This window comes from Ceratotherium simum, chromosome 32 (assembly GCF_057802395.1).
Source record: "Ceratotherium simum simum isolate JZ-2026a chromosome 32, ASM5780239v1, whole genome shotgun sequence".
NCBI classification, from domain to species: Eukaryota; Metazoa; Chordata; class Mammalia; order Perissodactyla; family Rhinocerotidae; genus Ceratotherium; species Ceratotherium simum.
Window position 1 is genome coordinate 1534778 of NC_141931.1, and position 11496 is coordinate 1546273.

Here is an 11496-nt window from a genome sequence, read left to right on the forward strand (position 1 = left end):
CTATAGATGGCTTTAGGAAGTATGGACATCTTAACTATGTTAATTCTTCCAATCCAAGAGCACGGAATATCTTTCCATTTCTTTGTGTCTTCTTCAATTTCTTTCAGAAATGTTTTATAGTTTTCGTGTACAGATCTTTCACCTCTTTGGTTAAATTTATTCCTAGGTATTTTATTCTTTTTGTTGCAATTGTAAATGGGATGGTATTCTTAATTTCTCTTTCTGCTACTTCGTTGTTAGTGTACAGAAATGCAACTGATTTTTGTATGTTGATTTTGTATCCTGCAACTTTACCATATTCGTTTATTACTTCTAAAAGTTTTCTGGTGGATTCTTTAGGTTTTCTATATATAAAATCATGTCATCTGCAAATAGTGACAGTTTCACTTCTTCCTTTCCAATTTGGATCCCTTTTATTTCTTTCTCTTGCCTGATTGCTCTGGCTAGGACTTCCAATACTATGTTAAATAGGAGTGGTGACAGTGGGCATCCTTGTCTGGTTCCTGTTCTTAGAGGGATAGCTTTCAGTTTTTCCCCATTGAGGATGATATTAGCTGTGGGTTTCTCATATATGGTCTTTATTATGTTGAGGTACTTTCCTTCTATACCCATTTTATTCAGAGTTTTTATCATAAATGGATGCTGGATCTTGTCAAATGCTTTCTCTGCATCTATTGAGATGATCATGTGATTTTTGTTCTTCATTTTATTAACGTGGTGTATTACGTTGATTGATTTGCGAATGTTAAACCATCCCTGCATCCCTGGAATAAATCCCACTTGATCATGGTGTATAATCTTTTTAACGTATTGTTGCATGCGATTTGCTAGTATTTTGTTGAGGATTTTCGCATCGATGTTCATCAGTGATATTGGCCTGTAATTTTCTTTTTTTGTGTTGTCCTTGTCTGGTTTTTGTATCAGGGTAATGTCAGCTTCGTAGAATGAGTTAGGGAGCTTCCCCCCCTCCTCAATTTTTTGGAAGAGTTTGAGAAGGATAGGTATTAAGTCTTCTTTGAATGTTTGGTAGAATTCACCAGGGAAGCCGTCTGGTCCTGGACTTTTATTTTTGGGGAGGTTTTTGATTACTGTTTCGATCTCCTTACTGGTGATTGGTCTATTCAAATTCTCCACTTCTTCTTGATCCAGTTTTGGAAGGTTGTATGATTCTAAGAATTTATCCATTTCTTCCAGATTGTCGAATTGGTTGGCATATAGTTTTTCATAGTTTTCTCTTATAATCTTTTGTATTTCTGAGGTGTCTGTTGTAACCTCTCCTCTTTCATTTCTGATTTTACTTATTTGTGCCTTCTCTCTTTTTCTTGGTGAGTCTAGCTAAAGGTTTGTCTATTTTGTTGATCTTTTCAAAGAACCAGCTCTTGGTTTTATTAATTTTTCTATTGTTTTTTTGGTCTCTATTTCATTTATTTCTGCTCTGATTTTTATTATTTCCCTTCTTCTACTGAATTTGGGCTATGTTTGTTCTTCTTTTTCCAGTTCCTTTAGGTGCATTTTTAGATTGTTTATTTGAGATTTTTCTTGTTTGTTGAGATAGGCCTGTATCGCTATAAACTTCCCTCTTAGAACCGCTTTTGCTGTATCCCATAAATTCTGGCATGTCATATTTTCATTTTCATTTGTCTCCAGGTATTTTTTGATTTCTTCTTTGATTTCTTCGTTAACCCAGTTGTTGTTCAGTAGCATTTTGTTTAATCTCCATGTATTTGTGGCTTTTCTGATTTTCTTCCTATAGTTGATTTCTAGTTTCGTACCGTTGTGGTCAGAAAAGATGCTTGGTATTATTTCAATCTTCTTAAATTTATGCAGACTTGTTTTGTGGCCTAATATGTGATCAATCTTGGAGAATGTTCCATGTGCATTTGAAAAGAACGTGTATTCTTCGGTTTTTGGATGGAATGCTCTGTATATATCTACTAGGTCCATCTGTTCTAAGGTGTCGTTTAAGGCCAATGTTTCCTTATTGATCTTCTGTTTGGATGATCTATCTGTTGGTGTAAGTGGAGTGTTAAAGTCCCCTACTATTATTGTGTTACTGTCTATTTCTGTTTTTATGTCTGTTAATAATTGCTTTATATATTTAGGTGCACCTACATTGGGTGCGTAGATATTTACAAGTGTTATATCCTCTTGTTGGATTGTTCCCTTGATCATTATGTAATGCCCTTCTTTGTCTCGTTTTACAGTTTTTGTTTTAAAGTCTATTTTGTCTGATATGAGTACTGCTACCCCAGCTTTCTTTTCATTGCCATTTGCGTGGAGTATCTTTTTCCATCCCTTCACTTTCAGTTTGTGAGTGTCTTAGGTCTGAAGTGTGTCTCTTGTATGCAGCATATATATGGGTCTTGTTTTTTTTTTTTTTTTTTTTTTAAAGATTTTATTTATTTTATTTTTTCCCCCCAAAGCCCCAGTGGATAGTTGTGTGTCGCAGCTGCACATCCTTCTAGCTGCTGTATGTGGGACTCGGCCTCAGGATGAACGGAGAAGTGGTGCCTCGATGCGCACCCGGGATCCGAACCCGGGCCGCCAGCATCGCAGCGCGCGCACTTAACCACCAAGCCACAGGGCCGGCCCTGGGTCTTGTTTTTTTATCCAGTCAGCCACCCTATGCCTTTTAATTGGGGCATTTAGTCCATTGACGTTTAAAGTAGCTATTGATAAGTATGTACTTACTGCCATTTTTTAACTTTTTTTTTTTTTTTCCTCAGTGTTTAAGTAGTCCTTCTCTGTTCCTTACTTCTTCTATACAGAATTGATGGTCACTTTAGTTTGACCTCTGTCTGAAAGCTGTACTCTTTAACTACCCTCCTCCCTCCTTTTATGTTTTTGATATCATATCTAACCTCTTTTTGTGCATTTGTATCCATTACGTTCTAATCGTGGAAATAGATAATTTTTCCTATTTGTGGTCTTCTTTTCCCCTTAAATCAGTCCCTTTAACATTTCTTGTAACACTGGTTTCTTGGTGACAAACTCCTTTAATTTTTGCTTATCTGGGAAAATTTTGATCTCTCCTTCCATTTTGAACGATAACCTTGCTGGGTAGAGTATTCTTGGCTGTAAGTTTTTTCCTTTTAGCACTTTAAATATATCGTGCCATTCTCTTCTAGCCTGTAAGGTTTCTGCTGAGAAGTCAGCTGATAGCCTTATGGGGTTTCCTTTGTATGTAACTTGACATTCTCTTGCGGCTTTTAGGATTCTCTCTTTATCTTTAATTCTGGACATTTTGATTATGATGTGTCTTGGTGTGGGCCTCTTTGGGTTTATCTTGTTTGGGGCTCTCTGTGCATCCTGTACCTGGATGTCTGTTTCCTTCCTTAGGTTAGGGAAGTTTTCATCTATTATTTCTTGAAATAGATTCTCTGCCCCCTTGTCTCGCTCTTCTCCTTCCGGGACACCTATAACACGGATGTTAGTGCGCTTGATGTTGTCCCAGAGGTCCCTTAGACTGTCCTCACTCTTTTTAATTCTTTTCTCTTTTACCTGTTCACCTTGGGTAATTTCTTCTAGTCTTTCTTCCAGCTCACTGATCCGTTCTTCTGTATCCTCTAGTCTGCTTTTGAGTCCCTCTAATGAGTTTTTCATTTCCAGTATTGTATTCTTCATTTCTGATTGGTTCTTTTTTATATCTTCCATTTCTTTGTTGACATTCTCACTGAGTTCATCTATTCTTCTCCCCAGATCAGTGAGCATCCTTAACACTCTTAGTTTGAACTCTCTGTCAGGTAGGTTGCTCATTTCTGTTTCACTTAGTTCCTTTTCTGGGGTTTTGTCCTGTTCCCTTACTTGGAATGTATTCTTTTGCCTCCTCATTTTGCCTCTTTCCCTGTGCTTGTGTCTCACGTATTAGGTAGGTCAGCTACGTCTCCTGCTCTTGGATAGGTGACCTTATGTAAGTGATGGCTTAGGAGGCTTCCAGTGTGCTTCCCTCAGTTCTCAATGTTCCAGGGTGGCCCCTATGTGGGCTACGTGTGTCCTTCTATTGTGGCCTGTTAGCTCTCCCTATAGGCGCCCAGGGAGGCTGAGTTATGCTCCTGGCCAGCTGTTGTAATGCTCAGCTGCTTGTAGTTGTTGTGGGCCCTTCAGTCTCTTTATCAGGTGTGGGAGCCCCAGCACAGTTGGCTGTAAGTTCTAATACCACATTTGTGTTGCAGTATTTCTTTTAAGTGAGTAGGCCCCCAGTGTGGCAGGTTGTTAGGCTCAGGGCCTTAGAATTGCTGTAAACCTCTAGCCTATTAGGTCTCTTGTCAGCTCTCTGAGGATTTCAGCTGGGTGGGGCTGGCCTCAGGCACAGGAGCACCCAATTGTTTCAGGCTTTGGAAGGTGGGGCAAACCTCCTATGTGGGTCTTTGAGAAGCACAAGTCTTCTGCAGCTGACAAGCCCTGCCGCCCAGAGGTCCACACACACAGTCAACACAGTCCTGCCCCGTGTGAGCGCCCCGACCTCCCCAAGCGGACCCAGTCTCTCCACGGCGGGAGCCCCACACACTCCGCCACCACCCCACACTCTCCACCCGCTCCTTGTGCACACCCTGCCCCGCTCAAGTCAGCTCAGTTACCAGGCTGCAGAAAATCCAGTCACCAATCTATGCAGGCCCACACGTTGCCTGAGGGCTTGTTGTTAGGTGGGGCCAGTCTCTAGGGTGGGCTGCCTGCCTTGGCTGAGCTGGATTAAATCGGTGCTCTAGCGGGTGGAGCAGACCCTGGGTTAGCAGGTCTCAGGGAAAACTCCAATGGCGTCTGTGTCAGCACACTCACACCAGGCCACAACAATGGCCGCCGCCAATGTCCCAGTCCCTGGAGAGGTCTCACCCCTCACCGAGATGCACTCAGGGCCTATTAGGTGAGTCTCTTGTCACCAAAGCAGTGTGCACCTTTCTTTCTGGTGATTTTAGGATGCTTTCTGGAACGGGTGAGTTTGTGCGTGGGCCCTTTAAGAGCCAGTTTTAGTTTCTTTGTGAACCGGGTTTTCTGGGGGTGCTCCCCAATGTTCTAGTAGCAGGCAAAGTCAGATATTATGCCACTGGTGTCGATTGTGCTGGGTCCACAAAATGCCCACAGCGGGGGCGCTCCCCGGCTCAGGGCCCCGCACCTCCAGGGAGGCTGCGTACCTGTGAGCTGCTCCCGGCGGCCGTGACGCTGGCGGCTTGTGAAGGCGGCGTTTTTCCTCTCCGGAAGGGAGTCTCTGCCTCTTCCACCCCAGTTAGGATTGTCCGTTGTTGCAGGAGTTCCTCTCATCCAGTTTTCAGTTCTGTCTCAGGGGTAATTTTTCCACGAGTAGTTGTAAATTGGCTGTGTCCACGGGAGGAGGTGAGTTCAGAGTCTGCCTACGCCGCCATCTTGACTCCGCCCCCTGTTATGTCTTTTTGATGAATTGATTCCTTTAACAATATGAAATGTATCTCTGTATTCCTGATAATAGTCCTTATTCTGAAGTCTTCTCTGATATTAATATAGCCACTCCATCTTTCTCATGATTAGTATTTACATGTAATATCTCCTCCATCTTTTCACTTTGATCGTTCTGTCTTTATATTTAAAGTGGGTTTCTTATAGATTGCACACAGTAGGGTCTTGCTTTTTTATCCAGTCTGGCAATATGTCTTTTAATTGGAAGTTTTAGATGATTTACGTTTGATGTGATTATCAATGGGGTGGGGTTTAAATCTATCATCTTGCTCTTTGTTTTCTATTTATTCCAAATCTTTGTTCCTATTTCTTCTTCTCCTACCTTTGAGGTTATATTTTAGGATTCCATTTTATTTCCATTGTTGGTTTATGAGCTCCTTCTCTTTGCTTTAATTATTAATGGTTGCTCTAAGATTTACGGTATGGCTCTTTACCTTATCCGATCTACATTTAAATAATATCATGCCACCTCACGTGTAACGTCAGGTTCTTGCAACATCATGCTTGCATGTTTCCTCTCTTGTCCTTTGAGCTTTGTCATACACTTCACTTCTACACGTAACAAACACCATAATACATTGTGCTTTTTTTGTTTTGGTTTATTTTTTGCTTTGCACAATTACTATTTAAAGAAATTATTAAATGGATACAAAAATTATTTTATATTTATCCACATATTGACCATTTCTGGTGCTCTTTGTTCCTTTGTGTAAATCCAGGTTTCATATCTGGTGACATTTTTCCTTTGCCTGAGGAACTTCTTTTAGCATTTCTTGTATTACATTGTCTGCAGGTGACAAATTCTCTCCATTGTTGTTTGTCTCAAAAGTTGCTTTTGTTTTGAAGAATATTTTCACTGGATATAGATTTCTAGGTTGACTTTTTCTTGTAGCATTTTTTAGAGTCATTTCATTTTTTTTCTTTTATGCATATTTCTGATGAGCAGTCTGCTATAATTTTTGTCTATTTTCCTCTGTATGTAATATGTTTCCCCCTCCTCTAGCTGCTTTTAAGATATTTCTCTTTATCGCTTGTTTTCAGCAATTTGACTATGATATACTTTGGTTTCTGGTGCAAATATGTGTGTTTATTCTGATTGGGATTCTTTGAACTTCTTGGTCTGTGGTTTGTAGTTTTCATTACATTTGGGAAGTTTTTAGCCATTATTTCTTCTGTTACCAACCTCCCCCTTTTCTGGGAGTCCAATTTCATCTATGCCAAACCACTTGATATTATCCCACAGGTCCTCGAAGCTCTGTTTATTTTTTTGACAGCTTTATTGAGTATAATTTACATACCATAAAGTTCAGCCATTTAAAATGTACAGTAATTTTTAATATATTAGCAGAGTTGTGCAATCATCACCGAATCTAATTTTAGAACCCTTTCATGATCCCCAAAGGGAACCTCGTACCCATTAGCAGTCACTCCGCACTCCTCCCCCTCCAGGCCTAGGCAACCACTCATCTACTTTATGTGTCTATGGATTTGCCTCTTATAGACATTCTACAGGAACTGTATCATACAGTATGTGGTTTGTTGTAACTGGCTTCTTTCACTTAATGTTTTGAGGTTCATCTATGTTATATAATTTATCAATACTTCATGCTTTTTTGCCACCAAATAATATTCCATTGTGTGGATATACACTTATTTATCCATTTATTAGTCGATGGACATTTCTGTTGTTTTCACTTTTTGGTTATTATAAATAATCCTGCTATGAGAATTTATGTGTAACTTTTTGTGTGGACATATATTTTCATTTCTCCTGGGTAGATACCTAAGAGTAGAATTGCTGAGTCATATAGTAACTCTATGTTTAGCATTTCAAGGAATGACCAAACTGTTTTCCAATATGGCTGCACCATTTTACTTTCTCACCAGCCATGAATGAGGGTTCCACATCCTTGCCAGTACTTGTTATTGCCTGTCTTTGGCTATAGCCATATAGTGGGTGTGAAGTGACATCTCATGGTGATTTTGATTTGCATTTCTCTAATGACTAATGATGTTCAGTATCTTTTCATATGCTTATTAGGCATTTGTATATCTTTTTTGGAGAAACATAATTCATATCCTTTGCCCACCTGTTGGGGTCCTACCTCATGGTGGGATTCTGCTGCATGGTGGCATCCACATGATAAAGTCCTGTCTTGTGGAGGGGTCCTCCCACATTGCAATTCCTCCCACTTGGTAGGATCCTTGCGATGGTGGAGTCCTTACACATGGAGTTCTCCTACATGGTGAGGTCCTTCTTCACGATTAGGCCCAATGTGCCTCCCACATCTATATCTTTACCTCATTTGTATTTTCAGGAGAAACTTTAATCTCAATCATAGTCTTCCCTCCCTCCACCTGCTCAAACAACCTTATTTCCCTCTCCTTTGCACCCTAGTGCACACACTCACTGCAGAGAGGGTCATTTCCTCACTGCTGCCCCCTGACCTGCTTCTGTCTCCTCTTGATGGCCCTCCCATAAGCCCAGGCCTGTCCCTGATCTTCACCTCTGGTTCTCTGCATCCACAGGATGATTATTTGAAAGAGCTTAGAATGGAGTCTTTTGACATATTCCATCTGGTGGCCAGGTATCAGCCCTGAGAACTTGTGGAACCCTCTAATTAAAACATTTATTCCTTTAGAAACAACCCAAATGTCCATCAGCTGATGAATGGTAAATAAAATGTGGTATAGTCACACAACGGAGTATTATTTGGCCATAAAATAGAATAAAGTATTGATACATTCTACAACATGGATGAACCTTGAAAACATTACGCTAAATGAAAGAAGCCAATCATGGAAGACCGTATATTATATGATTCCATTTGTATGAAATGTCCGGATTAGGCAAATCTATAACAATAGAAAGGAGATTAGTGGTTACTTAGGGCAAGGGAGAATGGAGACATTGGGGGATGAGGGGGCAATAGCTAAAGGGTATGGGGTTTCTCTTTGAGGTGATGAAAGTATTCTAAAATTGACTGTGGTGATGGTTGTACATATCTGTGATTATAGTAAAAAAATGTACACTTTACTGGGTGAATTCTATGGTTGTGTTAACCATATCTCAATAAAGCTGTTATTTAAAAAAAAAAAAAAAAAATTTATTCCTTTAAATTCTGCCTTTCTCTCTCCTTCCCTTACCCTCAAAACAAGCCTTGACTGAATCCAAAGATATTGCTTCATTTCCCCAGTTTTCCTGCACGATCCTCACACTCGTTCCTAACTCTGACAGGTATCCACAGTGGGAGCCCTGAAGCCTGGGAGCTGTATCGTCCAGTGTGGCAGCCACTGGCCAGGTGTGGCTGTTGGCACTTGCACTGTGCTTAGTCCAGTTGAGATATGCTACAAGAATAAAATATACACTGAGTTTCAGAGAGTTAGACCAAAAAAATGTAAAATACTTCATTAATACTTTTTTGTCTTAGTTACATGTTGAAATGATAATATTTGGGATATTTGGGGTTAAATAAAATATGAAACTTAATGTCACTGCTTCTTTTTACTTTTTTTAAATGTGACTGCCAGAAAATTTTAAATTCCGTATGTGGCTCACACTGCATTTCTGTTGGACAGCACTGCCCTAGAACTGGTCCTGTACTCCTCAACCTGTGAATTCATCCAGGCCATTTCATGGCCTGAAACTTTGCTGCAGCCGGATTACTTACAGACTCACCTGCCACCGGGACTCCTCCCAGTGCAGTGTCCCGCCCACCCCCGTGAATTCAGAAGCAGCAGCCCTGAGGCTAGTGTGCCGAGTCTTTGAGCGCAGCGCCTCAGACTCCTCAGGACGGCCCTTCACCGGTACTTTACATCACGCCACTGGCGACCGCCCTCTCCCGCCCAGCTTCTTTTTCTCCTCACCTGGTCATCGCAGCAAGTCCCATCTTGGGCCCATCCGTCATCTCCTCCAGTTAGTTCTCCTGGACGGGACCCCTCCATCCTCCTCACTTCCTGCATAAATGCTGCCTGTGCCGCCGGGCCCAGGGCACCTCCTCCACGAAGCTTTCCTCGCTGCTCCCGTGCCTTACTGCCCTTCCCGCTCATCCAAATGCCATGGTGATTTTCATTTTCTACTTCGTCACGTGGCAACTCGACACTGCTCTGTATTAGTCCTGGTTTCATAATTGTGACTATGTCTGCGGAACTGGTTTGTTAGCTCCTGAATGGAGGGACCGTTTCTTTCCACCAGCCTCCCTTTATGCTGCCCGCTCAACCTAACAGAAAGCAGTACACAAAGCAGGCAGGTAAGTATTTGGCAAACACCCACTTCAATAACTGATTAACCAAAATATTAATAAATTCAAAAACACACTTCCCAATCTCTCAAGTTAAGTGGGAATTTACTGGGTTATTATTATTACTCTACCACTTGCATCACTACACTGCTGCTGTTGAATGACCAATATATCAACAGATTCCTGCATAAAAACAAAAAAGCCCATGCTTTTTGTTATTCCCAAAGGGAAATGTATAGTCAGAACTGTAAGAAAATTACATTGTGATTCAGCTTCTCTCACATTTTAGTTTACAATATAGTAGCGTAAGGTATCTACCCAGGGCCAGCCCTGGTGGCCTAGTGGTTAAGTTCGGCATGCTCTGCTTCAGTGGCCCAGGTTCCGTTCCCAGGCGTGGACCTACACCACTCATCTGTCAGTGGCCATGCTGTGGCAGCAAGTCACATTCAAAAAGAGGAAGATTGGCAGCAGATGTTAGCTCAGGGCAAATCTTCCTCAGCAAAAATTTTTTAAAAAGTGTCTACCCAACACCTCAAAAATAAGAGAATCATTTACTTTTCTATGTGTAGCCTCTTAAATTCCATGTAATAAAAACAATGTCAGATCTAATGAAACTGACTTTTATCTCTCTTTAGTAGATATAGGAGTGTATGTGTATATATATATCAATATATATATATATATCTCTCTCTTCTTCATTACTAGATATAAGACTAAATTCAAATCTGCTACCCAGTTTTCACTGGTGAAGCCAACAATTGCACGAGGTAGGTGTTGTGGGGGGTGGGGCACAAATCAGCCCATAACATGCAGGAATATAGAAAAGATAATACTGAATATGTCAGGTACTCGCCTGCCAGTCTTCACAGATTTTGAGTCACTAGAGTGCCCTGGCAAGCTGGACTTGTGGGGTTATTATCAAGTGCTGTTAGCAGCCAGAATCATAGTTGGTGGGAGCTCCGTCCTCCAGAGATTAAATCCTATTCAAACATCAAGAAGCTATTTTCCCTAAAACCTAGGAGTCACCTCATAATGTATTATAAAAGAATTAGGTAATTGGCATGGTCCATCTTCAGAAGTGTATCTAGGTTCAAAATCATAATTTTATGGTTTATTCATATTTAATGAATTTCTTATTTTTAAATGTTGGTCCATATACTTTGCAATCCAAAACATCCTCTACCGTTGAATTCTTGCCTATCGACTGCTTTATTAACACATCCTAGTATTCATTCGTGATTGTAATACACTATCTTGATACATTCTGCTTTCATTCCTCGTTCCTGTGGTTATTGCCTTAAAAACAAACAAAAAACTAAAACAGTTTCACGACCATCCAAAAGAGGCTCAGAAACAGAGAACTTTTTTTGGCGAGATATCCATTGGACAACTTAATTCAATAAACATAAACAGTTAAAATTATTCCAGCTCAAACATACGTTTAAAAAAAATTACACCCAGTGTTGGCAATAACACCCAGGAAATGAACACTTTTACATTGCTCCAGGAAATATAAATTGGTTCAAACTTTCTGAATGACAATTTTGCAATTATCATCAAAAGACTTAGAATATTATAAACCTGTTAATCCCAAATTTCCATTTCTGTGAATTTATCCAATTGTGGATAAGCTTAAAGCTAGAGCTATATGGGATATGCATTGCAGTGGTGAGCATGTGGCCAAGTTCTACCACCAGCGAGAAGAGTGAGAAAGAACATAGGGAAGGGTTCACCTTCTGAGCATCTTCTTTGGAGCACGTGCTCAGGGGAAACACATGCCCTGTGTCTCTCACTTCCCACCCCTTCCCCCGGCCAGCTCTGCTACTCT

The 11496-nt window shown here is 40.7% G+C and overlaps 1 long non-coding RNA gene across 1 annotated transcript; it reads left to right on the forward strand.

The window, feature by feature from the left end:
- Positions 1–4709: 4709 nt before the first annotated feature.
- Positions 4710–10751, forward strand: LOC147912937 (uncharacterized). Its single transcript, XR_015549305.1, has 3 exons — positions 4710–4861; positions 9007–9677; positions 10374–10751. It is a non-coding gene; the product is annotated as an uncharacterized LOC147912937 (long non-coding RNA).
- Positions 10752–11496: the final 745 nt, after the last annotated feature.